The sequence below is a fragment of the Mus caroli genome, unplaced genomic scaffold, assembly GCF_978045245.1.
Source record: "Mus caroli unplaced genomic scaffold, Mus_caroli_1 scaffold_3, whole genome shotgun sequence".
Taxonomy (NCBI): domain Eukaryota; kingdom Metazoa; phylum Chordata; class Mammalia; order Rodentia; family Muridae; genus Mus; species Mus caroli.
This window is the reverse complement of record NW_028227258.1, coordinates 143,610,930-143,624,382: the sequence shown is the minus strand read 5'-3', so window position 1 is coordinate 143,624,382 and position 13,453 is coordinate 143,610,930.

Below are 13,453 nucleotides of genomic sequence, written 5' to 3'. Positions count from 1 at the left end.
TTTGCCTCATAAAATATTATCTTTTCCAGTACCTCCATTTACCTAAGCATTTTACTATTTCATTTTTCTTTAGAGTTGAATAGTGTTCCACAAAATATATTTGGCTTAAGTGAAATATTCTATTTAGAAAGAAAAATAGGAAAGAGCATTCAGCACCTTTGAGGCATACTTAAGTGTGCAGCACTTACACTACTGGCATACATGAAAAGCAAAAAGAGGAAGGTCAACTGTATTTTAAGATAATGACCAAGTCTTTTTCATAGGGACTTTGGAGGACATTTAACATGTTGAGGTTTTGTCTTTTACTGTTTGTTTTAATGCTAAGTGTGGGACCCCCAAGACCTAGAGTCTGCAAGTAGCCCCTGTGATCCTGTCCCCAAGTTAGTTCTTATTGGTAGATAAAGATGCTAACTAAAAAGATAGTAAGGCAGAAGAGACATAGGGGTTTAGGTTTCAGGGGAATTGGGGGGATAAGAGGACCATGAGAAAGAGAGGAGGAAAGAGGAGGAAAGAGAAGCTACCATAAGTTAAGAGTTCAGAGACCGTGGCCCCAAAGGCTGCCCATTTGGAGCTAAGAGTGGCCCAGATGAAACATAGTAAGTAATAACTCAGGGTTATTGATGGGAAAATAGATTTTAACAGAGTGGAGGGTAGGCAGCTGAACAGTTCTTGTGCTGTTTAAGGCTTTTTGTAAACATAAAGGTTGTGGGTATGTTTTTAATTTAGGAACTCAATGAACATGGTGGGCTACAAACCCTGGGCCAGGATTTCAAAAAATTACTGCAACACATAGATGTACAAGTCATAACAACAGCATATCAAAAAGATCATATGCCATGATAAATTTGGTCCTGTTAAAGGAATGAAAGGATAGTTCAACATATTCAAGCCTATATTGTATGAGTCGAATGAAGGATAGATATTATAATTTCAGTAGATATAGAAGCATATTTAGTAAAATTCAACATCTAATAATAATAATAACCTTGATCAATTCACGCAAAAGAATAATTCCTAAACATATAAAAATATATACAACAAAACCATACCCATCAACTCATTACACTGGAAAAATATAAAGGCATTTTTCTAAGAATTCTGTCCATCCTCATTAGACACGTTGATCATAGTATTAGATCTTTTATCCTGAAAGGGAACATAATCCACGGAAATAAAAGACATGAAAGTAGGAGTAGGGAAAGACAAGATATCCTGTTTTGGATGTAATGTAATTCTAAAGAAGTAAACCAACTCTATAAGGACAATCACAAAATACAGGTTAAAGACATTGACAATGACTGCAAAGGACAGGAAAATCTCATGTTCAGCTTAAAAATTAACAATGCTCACTTTCATACTATATAACACAATGAATTCAGTACAATCACTATCAAAATATAATTGTTATTCTTCAGAAGCAAAATCCAAAATTCATATGAATACTAAAAATACCTATAAAAGCTAAAGTAATTATAGGCAAAATGTTCAAATGTGGAAACACCATCTAGTTTTAAGACATTGTAACTGAACCTACAAAATTTGGCAATAAAAGCAGATTGAACAAAAGAACAGAATTAGGACCCAATAAATAAATTCACATATCTACAGTGAACTGATTTTTAACAAAGAAAGAAAAACATATGTTTAGTAAAATACAGCCTTTTCAACAAATAATGTTGTAAAAACTAGGCATAGATATGGAAAGAGATCACACCTACTCTTGTTCTGATAAGTACTAATCTAATTTTGATTTATTATATTTTATTATTTTTATTATTTTTATAGGATTCAAAAGACAGTATCAGAAGTATTGAGGTTGCTGAGGAGACAAATATTGAAGACCTGTGATCAATCACCAGGAACAGAAATGGGTATACATGTACACTCATACACAACACATGCACATAAAATAAAAGTTAAAAGACAGCATCATAAAAATAATTAGAAATTTATTTCAATGGTGTTATAGCATAAAGACAATTCTGTCCATCAATAAATTACAAAGATGTTATAAAGGAACAGATTTATATTGATTTAATGTATAATTTGTATATAATTAAAATATATTGAAGCTCTAAATTTTCCTATGTAAACCCCACTGTGACTTATGTAATTACCACTGAAACTTCAAATATAATATTTATGTAATATTATACATGCCAAAAGAAATGTGAGGAGAAAATGGATCACTTAAAAATGTGTCCAAAAAACTCAAAGGAAGACATGGAAGTGGGAAACAAGGAACTCAAAAACGTAAACAAAGAAAACAGCACTTTTTATGTAACATCAGGAGCAAGTCATACAAGTCTGTTGTACCTCTTTTCAGCTTCTGTGAAGTTATATGGAAAATCATAGATGGTACAAGTAAAGGAAAATGCAAGCTGTAAGGAAAACACTGTCCTTGTTTGCTGGTTACCCGTGAAAAGATAGCAAGAAAACCATCAGCAATAAAATGAATCAGCATAAAAAGTGATTATAGTAAGGCTTCAAGATTCACAATGAATATCTAAAAGTCAATTGCCTCCTTGTATTCTAGCAACAACCCAGTTAGGATTTGTAGTGTAAAAATTGTCATGTTATCACTCTTGAAAAATGAAATGCGTATATGTACATATAGCAAAATACACATAACTAAGACGAAGAAGGCAACAAAAACTGAATGTTTTATAATCTTGGATAGGAATATTCAATGCTATCAATGTATGAGTTCTTGCTAACTTAATTTATAGTTTCATTGAACTCTCAATAAAAGCCTACCAATTTATCTTGCGAATATCAACAAAAGAATAATAAAGCTTAGGAAGAGTGTAAAAACTCAGAATATTGGGCATAGTGTTTTAAACGAATGAAGGCAGAGAACTGACTTAAAGTATGGAAATCCAAACAGAATAGTATTATGATTGCTATGATATAAAAGCCAGGAATAGATGCATAAAAACTGACCACAACTGAGAAAATTTAATGCAGTACCACAAAAACTAATAAGTGCTGTTAGAATAACTAGATAGGCATAGACAGATTAAAAATGTATAGTTGCAAAATTAAACTTTAAAAGATTAATTAAAAATTAAATGGTACTCCCTCATAGACATTCAAGTTTTAATGTATTACTAATTAAAAAAAATACAGGATTGAGCAGACTGTAGAAGTGACAGAGCTTCTGGGACAGACTCCATTTCCGGTTCCAGACATCCCCCGCACTTTCCCTGCCAGAAGGAAGGTGTCTTCCTGTGAGGGTTCTGACTGCTGGAGCAGATGAGGAAGCCATCTTGTGTCCCAGGTTCCTCAGAGACCAGTATGTGAATGTGAGAGTGTGGACTGCTGAAGCATCACAGCTTCTGGGACAAACAGAAGCTACACAGGCCCTGTTTTGGGCTCCAGAAATCTGGGCACCTTCCCTGCCAGAGGAGAGGTGTCTGCCTGTGAGGACTCTGACTGCTGGAGCACATGAGGGAGACATCTTGTCTCTCAGTTCACTCAGAGACCAGACTGTGCAGGTGAACTTGTGGATTGCAGAGGGTGAGCGAGCAGACTGGAGAAGCAACACAGGTTCTGGGACAGACACCATTTTGGGATCCAGACATCCAGGCACCTTGCCCACGAGAGGAGAGGTGTCTGCGTGGGAGGGCTCTGACTGCCTGAGCTGGTTAGAGAGCCATCTTGTGTCACAGGTCCCTCAGAGACCAGTCTGAGCAGGTGAGAGTGCCTCACTGCAGAGGCAACACATCTTCTGGGACAGGCCCAGTTTCAGGCCTTTATCTTCAGCCAGGAGGCACGTTTAAACACCAGAACTCTGTGCACCTTCCCTCCAAAAGGAGAGCTTGCCTGCAGAGAGTACTCTGACCACTGAGATTCAGGAGAGAGCTGGACTCCCAGAACTGCTGATAGAGGCCAACAGAATCACAGGAGGAACAAGTTCCAGCCAAAGACAACTATAAAAACTAACACTAGAGATTACCAGATGGCAAAAGGCAAACCTAAAAATTTTACTTCCAGAAACCAAGACCACTCACCTTCATCAGAACCCAGCACTCCCACCTCAGCCAGTCCTGGATACCCCAAAACACCCAAAAAGCAAGTATCAGAATGAAAATCATATCTCATGATGCAGGTAGAGAACTTTAAGAAGGGCATTAATAACTCACTTAAGGAAATATAGGAGAACATTGCTAAATAAGTAGAAGTCCTTAAAGAATTACAGGAAAACACTGCTGAACAGGTAGAAGTCTTTAAGAGGAAACACAAAAATCCCTTAAAGAATTATAGGAAAACACAAACAAACAGGTGATAGGATTGAATAAAACCATCCAAGACCTAAAAAGGGAAGTAGAAAAAATAAACAAAACCCATAATGAGACAATTCTTGAGATAGAAAACCTAGGAAAGAAATCAGGAACCATAGATGCGATCATCAGCAACAGAATACAAGAGATGGAAGAGAGAATCTCAGGTGCAGACGTTTCCATAGAGAACATGGGCACAACAATCAAAGAAAAATGAAAAATTCAAAAAGATCTTAACTCAAAATATCCAGGAAATACAGGACACAATGAGAAGTCCAAACCTACAGATAATAGGAGTAGATGAGAATGAAGATTTTCAACTTAAAGGGCCAGCAAATATCTTCAACAAAATTATAGAAGAAAACTTCCCAAACCTAAAGAAAGAGATGTCCATGAACATACAATAAGCCTACACAACTCCAAATAGGCTGGACCATAAAAGAAATTCCTCTTGACACATAATAATCAGAACAGCAAATGCACTAAATAAAGATAGAATATTAAAAGCAGTAAGGGAAAAAGAGCAAGTAAAATATAAAGGCAGGCCTATTAGAATTACACCAGACTTCCCACCTAGACTATGAAAGCCAGAAGATCCTGGACATATGTTATAGAGACACTAAGAGAACACAAATGCCAACCCAAGCTACTATACCCACCAAAACTCTCAATTACCATATATGGAGAAATCAAAGTATTCCATGATAAAAGCAAATTCACACAATATCTTTCCATGAATACAGCCCTCAGAGGATATTAAAGGGAAAACACCAACACAAGGACAGAAAATACACCCTAGAAAAAGCAAGAAAGTAATCCTTCAACAAACCTAAAAGAAGACAGCCTCAAGAACAGAATCCCAACTTTAAAAACAACAACAACAAACAACAACAAAAAAATAAAAACAGGAAATAACAATTACTTTTCTTTAATTTTTCTTAACATCAATGGAATAAACTCCCCAATAAAAAGACATAGACTAATAGACTGACTACACAAACAGAACCAAACATTTTGCTGCTTACATGAATACTACCTCAGGGATAATGACAGACACTATCTCAGAGTAAAAGGCTAGAAAACAATTTTCCAAATAAATGGTCACAAGAAACAAGCTAGAGTAGCCATTCTAATATCGAATAAAATTGACTTCCAACCCAAAGTTATCAAAAAACATAAGGAGGGGCACTTCATACTCATCAAAGGTAAAATCTACCAAGATCAACTCTCAATTCTGAATATCTATGCTCCAAATGCAAGGGCAGCCACATTCATTAAAGAAACTTTAGTAAAGGTCAAAGCACACATTGCACCTCACACAATAATAGTGGGAGACTTCAACACCCCACTCTCACCAATGGATAGATCTTGGAAACAAAAACAAACAGAGACACATAGACACTAACAGAAGTTTTGAAACAAATGGATTTAATAGATATCTACAGAAACATTTTATCATAAAAAAAAAGATATACCTTCTCCTCAGCACCACATGGTACCTCCTCCAAAATTGACCATATTATTGGTCACAAAAAAAGGCGTCTGTAGATACAAAAATATTGAAATTATCCCACGCATCCTAACAGATCACCATGGGCTAAGGCTGATCTTCAAAAACAGCATAAATAATAGAAAGCCAACATTCACGTGGAAACTGAACAACACTCTACTCAATGATTCCTTGGTCAAGGATGAAATAAAGAAATTAAAGACTTTTTAGAGTTTAATGAAAATGGAGCCACAACACACACAAACTTATGGGACATGATGAAGGCAGTCCAAAGAGGAAAACTCATAGTCCTGACTGCCACCAAAAAGAAACTAGAGAGAGCATACACTAGTAGCCTGACAGCACACCTAGAAACTCTAGAACTAAAGGAAGCAAATTCACCCAAGAGGAGTAGACAGCAGGAAATAATCAAACTCAGGGCTGAAATCAACCAAGTGGAAACAAAAAGAACTATTCAAAGAATTAAACAAACCAGGAGCTGGTTCTTTGAGAAAACCAACAAGATTGATAAACACTTAGCCAGACTATCTAGAAAGCACAAGGACAGTATTCTAATTAAGAAAATCAGAAATGAAAAAAGGAGACATAACAACAGATACTGAGGAAATCCAAAACATCATCAGATCCTACTACAAAAGGTTATACTGAACAAAAATGGAAAACCTGGAGGAAATGGAGAACTTCCTAGACAGATACCATGTAACAAAGTTAAATCAGGGTCAGATTAGCGATCTAAACAGTTCCATTTCCCCTAAAGAATTAGAAGCAATCAATAGTATCCCAATAAAAAAAAAAAAAAAAAAAAAAAAAAAAAAGCCCAGGACCAGACAGGTTTAGTGCAGAGTTCTATTGGACCTTCAAAGAAGACCTAATTCCAACTCTCCTCAAATTGTTCCATAAAATAGAAACAGAAGGTACTCTACCCAATTTATTCTATGAAGCCACAATTACTCTGATACCTAAACCACACAAAGATCCAACAAAGAGAACTTCAGAACAATTTCCCTTATGAATATCGATGCAAAAATATTCAATAAAATCCTTCCAAACTGAATCCAAGAACACATCATCCATCATGACCAAGTAGGCTTCATCCCAGGGATGCAGAGAAGGTTTAATATACAGAAATCTAAGCAACGTAATAAACTATATAAACAAACTCAAAGACAAAAACCACATGATCTTCTCGTTAGATGCTGAGAAAGCATTTGACAAAATCCAACACCCCTTCATGATAAAAGTCTTGGAAAGATCAGGAATTCAAGGCCTATACCTAAACATAATAAAAGCAATATACAGCAAACAGGTAGCCAACATCAAACTAAATGGAGAGAAACTCAAAGCAATCCCACTAGAATCAGGGACTAGATAAGGCTGCCCACTATCTCCCTACCTACTCAATATAGTACTTGAAATCCTAGCCAGAGTGATTCAACAACAAAAGGAGATCAAGGGGATAAAAATTGGAAGGGAAGAAATCAAACCATCACTATTTGCAGATGATATGATAGTATATATAAGTGACCCTAAAAGTTTCACCAGAGAACTCCTAAACCTGATAAACAGCTTCAGTGCAGTAGCTGGATATAAAACTAACTCAAACAAATCAATGGTATTCCTCTACACAAAGGTTAAACGGGCTGAGAAAGAAATTAGGGAAACAACACCCTTCACAATAGTCACAGATAATAAAAAATACCTTGCTGTGACTCTAACTAAGGATGTGGAAGATCTGTAGGATAAGAACTTCAAGTATCTGAAGAAAGAAATTGAAGAAGGTCTCAGAAGATGGAGAAATCTCCCATGCTCATGGATTGGCAGGATCAATATAGTAAAAATGGCTATCTTGCCATTCAATGGAATCCCCATTAAAATTCCAACTTAATTCTTCAGTGGGTTAGAAGGGGCAATTTGCAAATTCATCTGGAATAATAAAAAACCTAGGATACCAAAAACTATTCTCATCAATAAAAGAACCTCTGGGGGAAACACCATGCCTGAAGTCAAGCTGTACTACAGAGCAATTGTGATAAAAACTGCATGGAACTGGTACAGCTACAGACAGGTAGATCAATGGAATAGAAGTGAAGTCCCAGAAATGAATCCACACACCTATGGTCACTTGATCTTTGACAAGGGAGATAAAACCATCCAGTGGAAAAATGACTGAATTTTCAACAAATGGACTGGCACAACTGGCAGTTATCATGTAGAAGAATGTGAATTGATCCATTTTTATCTCCTTGTACAAAGTTCAAGTTTAAGTGGATCAAAGGCCTGCACATAAAACCAGAGACACTGAAACTTATAGAGGAGAAAGTTGGGGAAAACCTCGAAGATATGGGCACATGGGAAATATTCCTAAACAAAACATCAATGGCTTGTGCTGTGTACTGGCTAGTTTTGTGTCAACTTGACATAGCTGGGGTTATCACAGAGAAAGGAGCTTCAGTTGAGGAAATGCCTCCATGAGATCCAACTGTAAGGCATTTCCTCAATTAGTGATCAAGGGGGAAAGGCCCCTTGTGGGTGGGACCATCTCTGGGCTGGTAGTCTTGGTTCTATAAGAGAGCAGGCTGAGCAAGCCAGGAGAAGCAAGCCAGTTAAGAACACCCCTCCATGGCTTCTGCATCAGTCCTGCTTTCTGACCGGCTTGAGTTCCAGTCCTGACTTCCTTTGGTGATGAACAGCAGTATGGAAGTGTAAGCAGAATAAACTCTTTCCTCCCCAACTTGCTTCTTGCTCATGATGTTTGTGCAGGAATAGAAACCCTAACTAAGACACGCTGTTAGATGAACAATTGACAAATGGGACCTCATAAAATTGCAAAGCTTCTGTAAGGCAAAACACACTGTTAGGAGGTCAAAAACGCTACCAACAGATTGGGAAAGGATTTTTACCAATCCTAAATCTGATAGGGTAATAATATCCAATACATACAAAGAGCTCAAAAAGCTGGACTGGAGAAATTCAAATAACCCCATTAAAAATGGGGTACACAATAAACATAGAGAACTTCAGACCAATTTCCCTTATGAATATCAATGCAAAAATACTCAATAAAATTCTCGCTAACTGAATCCAAGAACACATAAAAACAATCATACATCCTGTCCAAGTAGGTATCATTCCAGGCATGCAGGGATGGTTTAATATATGGAAATCCATCAATGTAATCCACTATATGAACAAACTCAAAGTAAAAAAAACACATGATCACCTCATTAGATGCTGAGAAATCATTTTACAAAATCCAACACCCATTCATGATAAAAGTCCCAGAAAGATCAGGGTTACAAGGCCCATACCTAAACATGATAAAAGCAATCTACAGCAAACCAGTACCCAACATTAAAGTAAATGGTGAGAAGCTGAAAACAATCCCACTAAAATCAGGGACTAGACAAGGCTGCCCACTTTCTCCCTACCTATTCAACATAGTTCTTGAAGTCCTAGCCAGAGCAATTCAACAACAAAAGGAGATCAAGGGGATACAAATTGGAAAGGAAGAAGCCAAAATATCACTATTTGCAGATGATATGATAGTATATATAACTAACCCTAAAAATTGCACCAGAGAACCCCTAAACCTGATAAACAGCTTCAGTGAAATAGCTGGATATAAAATTAACTCAAACAAGACAATGGCCTTTCTCTACACAATGGATAAACAGGCTGAGAAAGAAATTAGGAAAACAACACCCTTCACAATAGTCACAAATAATATAAAATATCTTGTTGTGACTCTAACTAAGGAAGTGAAAGATCTATATGATAAGAACTTCAAGTCCCTGAAGAAAGAAATTAAAGAAGATCTCAGAAGATGGAAAGATCTCCCATGCTCACGGATTGGCAGGATCAATACAGTAAAAATGGTTATCTTGCCAAAAGCAATCTACAGAATAAATGCAATCACCATCAAAATTCCAACTCAATTCTTCAAAGAATTATAAAGGGCAATTTGCAAATTCATCTGGAATAACAAAAAACCTAGGATAGCAAAAACTCTTCTCAAGAATAAAAGAACCTCTGGTGGAATCACCATGCATGACCTCAAGTTGTACTACAGAGTAATTTTGATAAAAAAAAACTTCATGGCACTGGTATAGCAACAGACAAGTAGACCAATGGAATAGAATTGAAGACCCAGAAATGAACCCACACACCTATGGACACTTGATCTTTGACAAGGGAGCAAAAACCATCCAGTGGAAAAAAGACAGCATTTTCACCAAATGGTGCTGGCACAACTGGTGGTTATCATGTAGAAGAAGGTGCATTGATCCATTCCTATCTCCTTGTACTAAGGTCAAATCTAAGTGGATCAAGGAACTCCACATAAAACCAGAGACAGTGAAACTTATAGAGGAGAAAGTGGGGAAAAGCCTCGAAGGTATGGGTACAGGGGAAAAATTCCTGAATAGAACACCAATGGCTTGTGCTGTAAGATTGAGAATCAACAAATGGGACCTCATAAAATTGCAAAGCTTCTATAAGGCAAAAGAAACCTTTAATAAGACAAAAAGGCCACCACCAGATTGGGAAATGATCTCTACCAATCCTAAATTACATAGGGGACTAATATCCAATATACATAAAGAAATCAAGAAGGTAGACTCCAGAAAATCAAATAACCCCATTAAAAATGGGGCTCAGAGCTGAACAAAGAATTCTCACCTGAGGAATACTGAATGGCAGAGAAGCACCTGAAAAAATGTTCAATATCCTTAATCATCAGGGAAATGCAAATCAAAACAACCCTGAGATTCCACCTCACACCAGTCAGAATGGCTGGTGACAGCAGATGCTGGTGAGGATGTGGAGAAAGAGGAACACTCCTCCATTGCTAGTGGAATTTCAAGCTTGTACAAGCACTTTGGAAGTCAGTCTGGAGGTTCCTCAGAAAATTGAACATAGTATTACTGGAAGTTCCAGCAATACCTCCCCTGGGCAGATATCAAGAAGATCTTCCAACTGGTAATAAGGACACTGCTCCACTATGTTCATAGCAGCCATATTTATAATATCCAGAAGGTAGAAAGAACCCAGATGTCCCTCAACAGAGGAATGGATTCAGAAAATGTGGTACCTTTACACAATGGAGTACTATTCAGCTATTAAAAACAATGAATTTATGAAATTCTTGGGCAAATGGTTAGATCTGGAGTATATCATCCTGAGTGAGGTAACCCAATCACAAAAAAGTCACTAGATATGCACTCACTGATAAGTGGTTATTAGCCCAGAAACTTACAATATCCAAGATACAATTTGCAAAACAGAAGAAAAGTCAAGAAGGAAGACCAACTTGTGGATACTTCATTCCTCCTTAAAATACCCATGGAAGGAGTTAAAGAGACAAAGTTTGGAACTAAGACGAAAGGATGGACCATCCAGAGACTACCCCACCTGGGGATCCATCTCATAATCAGCCACCAAACTCAGACACTATTGCATATGCCAGCGAGATTTTGCTGAAAGGACCCTGATATAGCTGTCTCGTGTGATGCTCTGCCAGTGCCTGGCAAATACAGAAGTGGATGCTCACAGTCATCTATAGGATGGAACACAGGTTCCCCAATGGAGGAGCTAGAGACAGTACCCAAGGAGCTGAAGGGGTCTGCAACCCTATATGTGGAACAACAATATGAACTAACCAGTACCCCCAGAGCTCATGTCTCTAGTTGCATATGTAGCAGAAGATGGCCTAGTTGGCCATCATTGAAAAGAGAGGCCCCTAGGTCTTGTATACTTTATATGCCCCAGTACATGGGGAATGCCAGGACCAAGAAGTAGGAGTAGGTGTGTAGGGGAGCAGGACTGGGGGAGGGTATAGGGAATTTTCAGGATAGCATTTGAAATTTAAATAAAGAAAATATCTAATAAAAAATACAATGGTGATTTCTCAAGCAAAAATAATGAGACAGGAAAAGTAATAGTAGGAGAAAATAAACATAAACTTGCCAGGAACTGGTTAAAATCCAGATAACATCTAATCATAAGGTGTCCTGCCCCAGGAGATACATCAACAACAGAAGTTGTGAACCTAAAGTTTAAGGAACATTGAGGAAGTGTGAGAAGAAAAGTTGTGAAAGCCAGAGAATTAGGATGTCTGCTGTCCAATTGGGTCTCCTAGAAATGACAAGGAAACTTCAACTATGAAACTTCAATTATATGACTGCCTAAACAATAACAGCACCAATAGACATATTAACAAGTAAGGGGAATCCTAAGGTTCTTGCCAATAGACAAAGAACAAAGAAAACTATGGGACAAATGCAAATAAAAAGAGAACTGATCAGAGCTAAACAAAGAATTCTCAACTGAGGAATATCTAATGGCCAAGAAGTACCTAAAGAAATGTTCAACATCCTTAGTCATCAGGGTAATGCAAATCAAAACAACCCTGAGATTCTACCGCACATCAGTCAGAATGCCTAAGACCAAAGGCAGCACATGCTGGCAAGGATGTAGAGAAAGAGGAACACTCCTCCATTGTTGGTGGGATTGCAAGCCTGTAAAAACACTCTAGAAATCAGTCTGGAGGTTCTTCAGAAACTGGACATAGCACTACCTGAGGACCCAGCTATACCACTCCTGAGATTATACCCAAAAGATGCTCCAACATATAACAAGGACACATGCTCCACTATGTTCATAACAGTCTTATTTATAATAGCCAGAAGCTGGATAGAACCCAGATGTCCTTCACCAGAGGAATGGATACTGAACATGTGGTACATTTACACAATAGAGTATGTTCAGCTATTAAAAACAATGAATTCATTAAATTCTTAGGCAAATGGATGGAACTAGAAAATATCACACTGAGTGAGATAACCCAAACACAAAAGAACATATGCACTCACTGATACGTGGATATTAGCCCAAAAGCTGGGAAAACCTATGAAAAATTCACAGACCACATGAAGCTCAAGAAGAAGGAAGGCCAAAGTGTGGATGCTTAGGTCCTTCTTAGAAGGGGAAACCATATAGTCACGGGAGGAAAAATGGAGACAAAGTGTGGAGCAGAGACTGAATGAATGACCATCCAGAGACTGCCCTACCTGGGGATCCATCCCATATATAATCACTAAACCCAGACACTATTGTGGATGCCAAGAAGTGCTTGCTGACAGGAACCTGATATAGCTGACTCCTGAGAGGCTCTGCCAGAGCTTGATAAATACAAAGATGGATGCTTACAGCCAACCATTGGAGTGATTGTACCCCAAGCACAGGATCCTCAATGGAGGAGTTAGAGAAACGACTGAAGGAGTTGATGGGGTTTGCAACCCCATAGGAAGAACAACAATATCAACCAACCAAACCCTCCTCCCACCTGCAGAACTCCCAGGAACTAAACCATCAACTAAAGAGTACACATGGATTGAGCCATTGCTCCAACCGGGTATGTATCAGAGTATGTAGGGCATCAATGGGAGGAGAGGACCTTGGTTCTGTGAAGGGCCCAGTGCAGGGGAATACCAGGTAGTGGAGATGGGATCAGGTAGGTGAGTGAGAGGGCACGCTCACAGAAGCAGCGGGAGGAGAGTGGGATAGAGGTTTTGCAGGGGGGAAACTGGAAAGGGGATAACATTTGAAATGTAAATAAATAAAATATCCAATAAAAAAAGAGAACTAGAGAAAAGCACCAGGG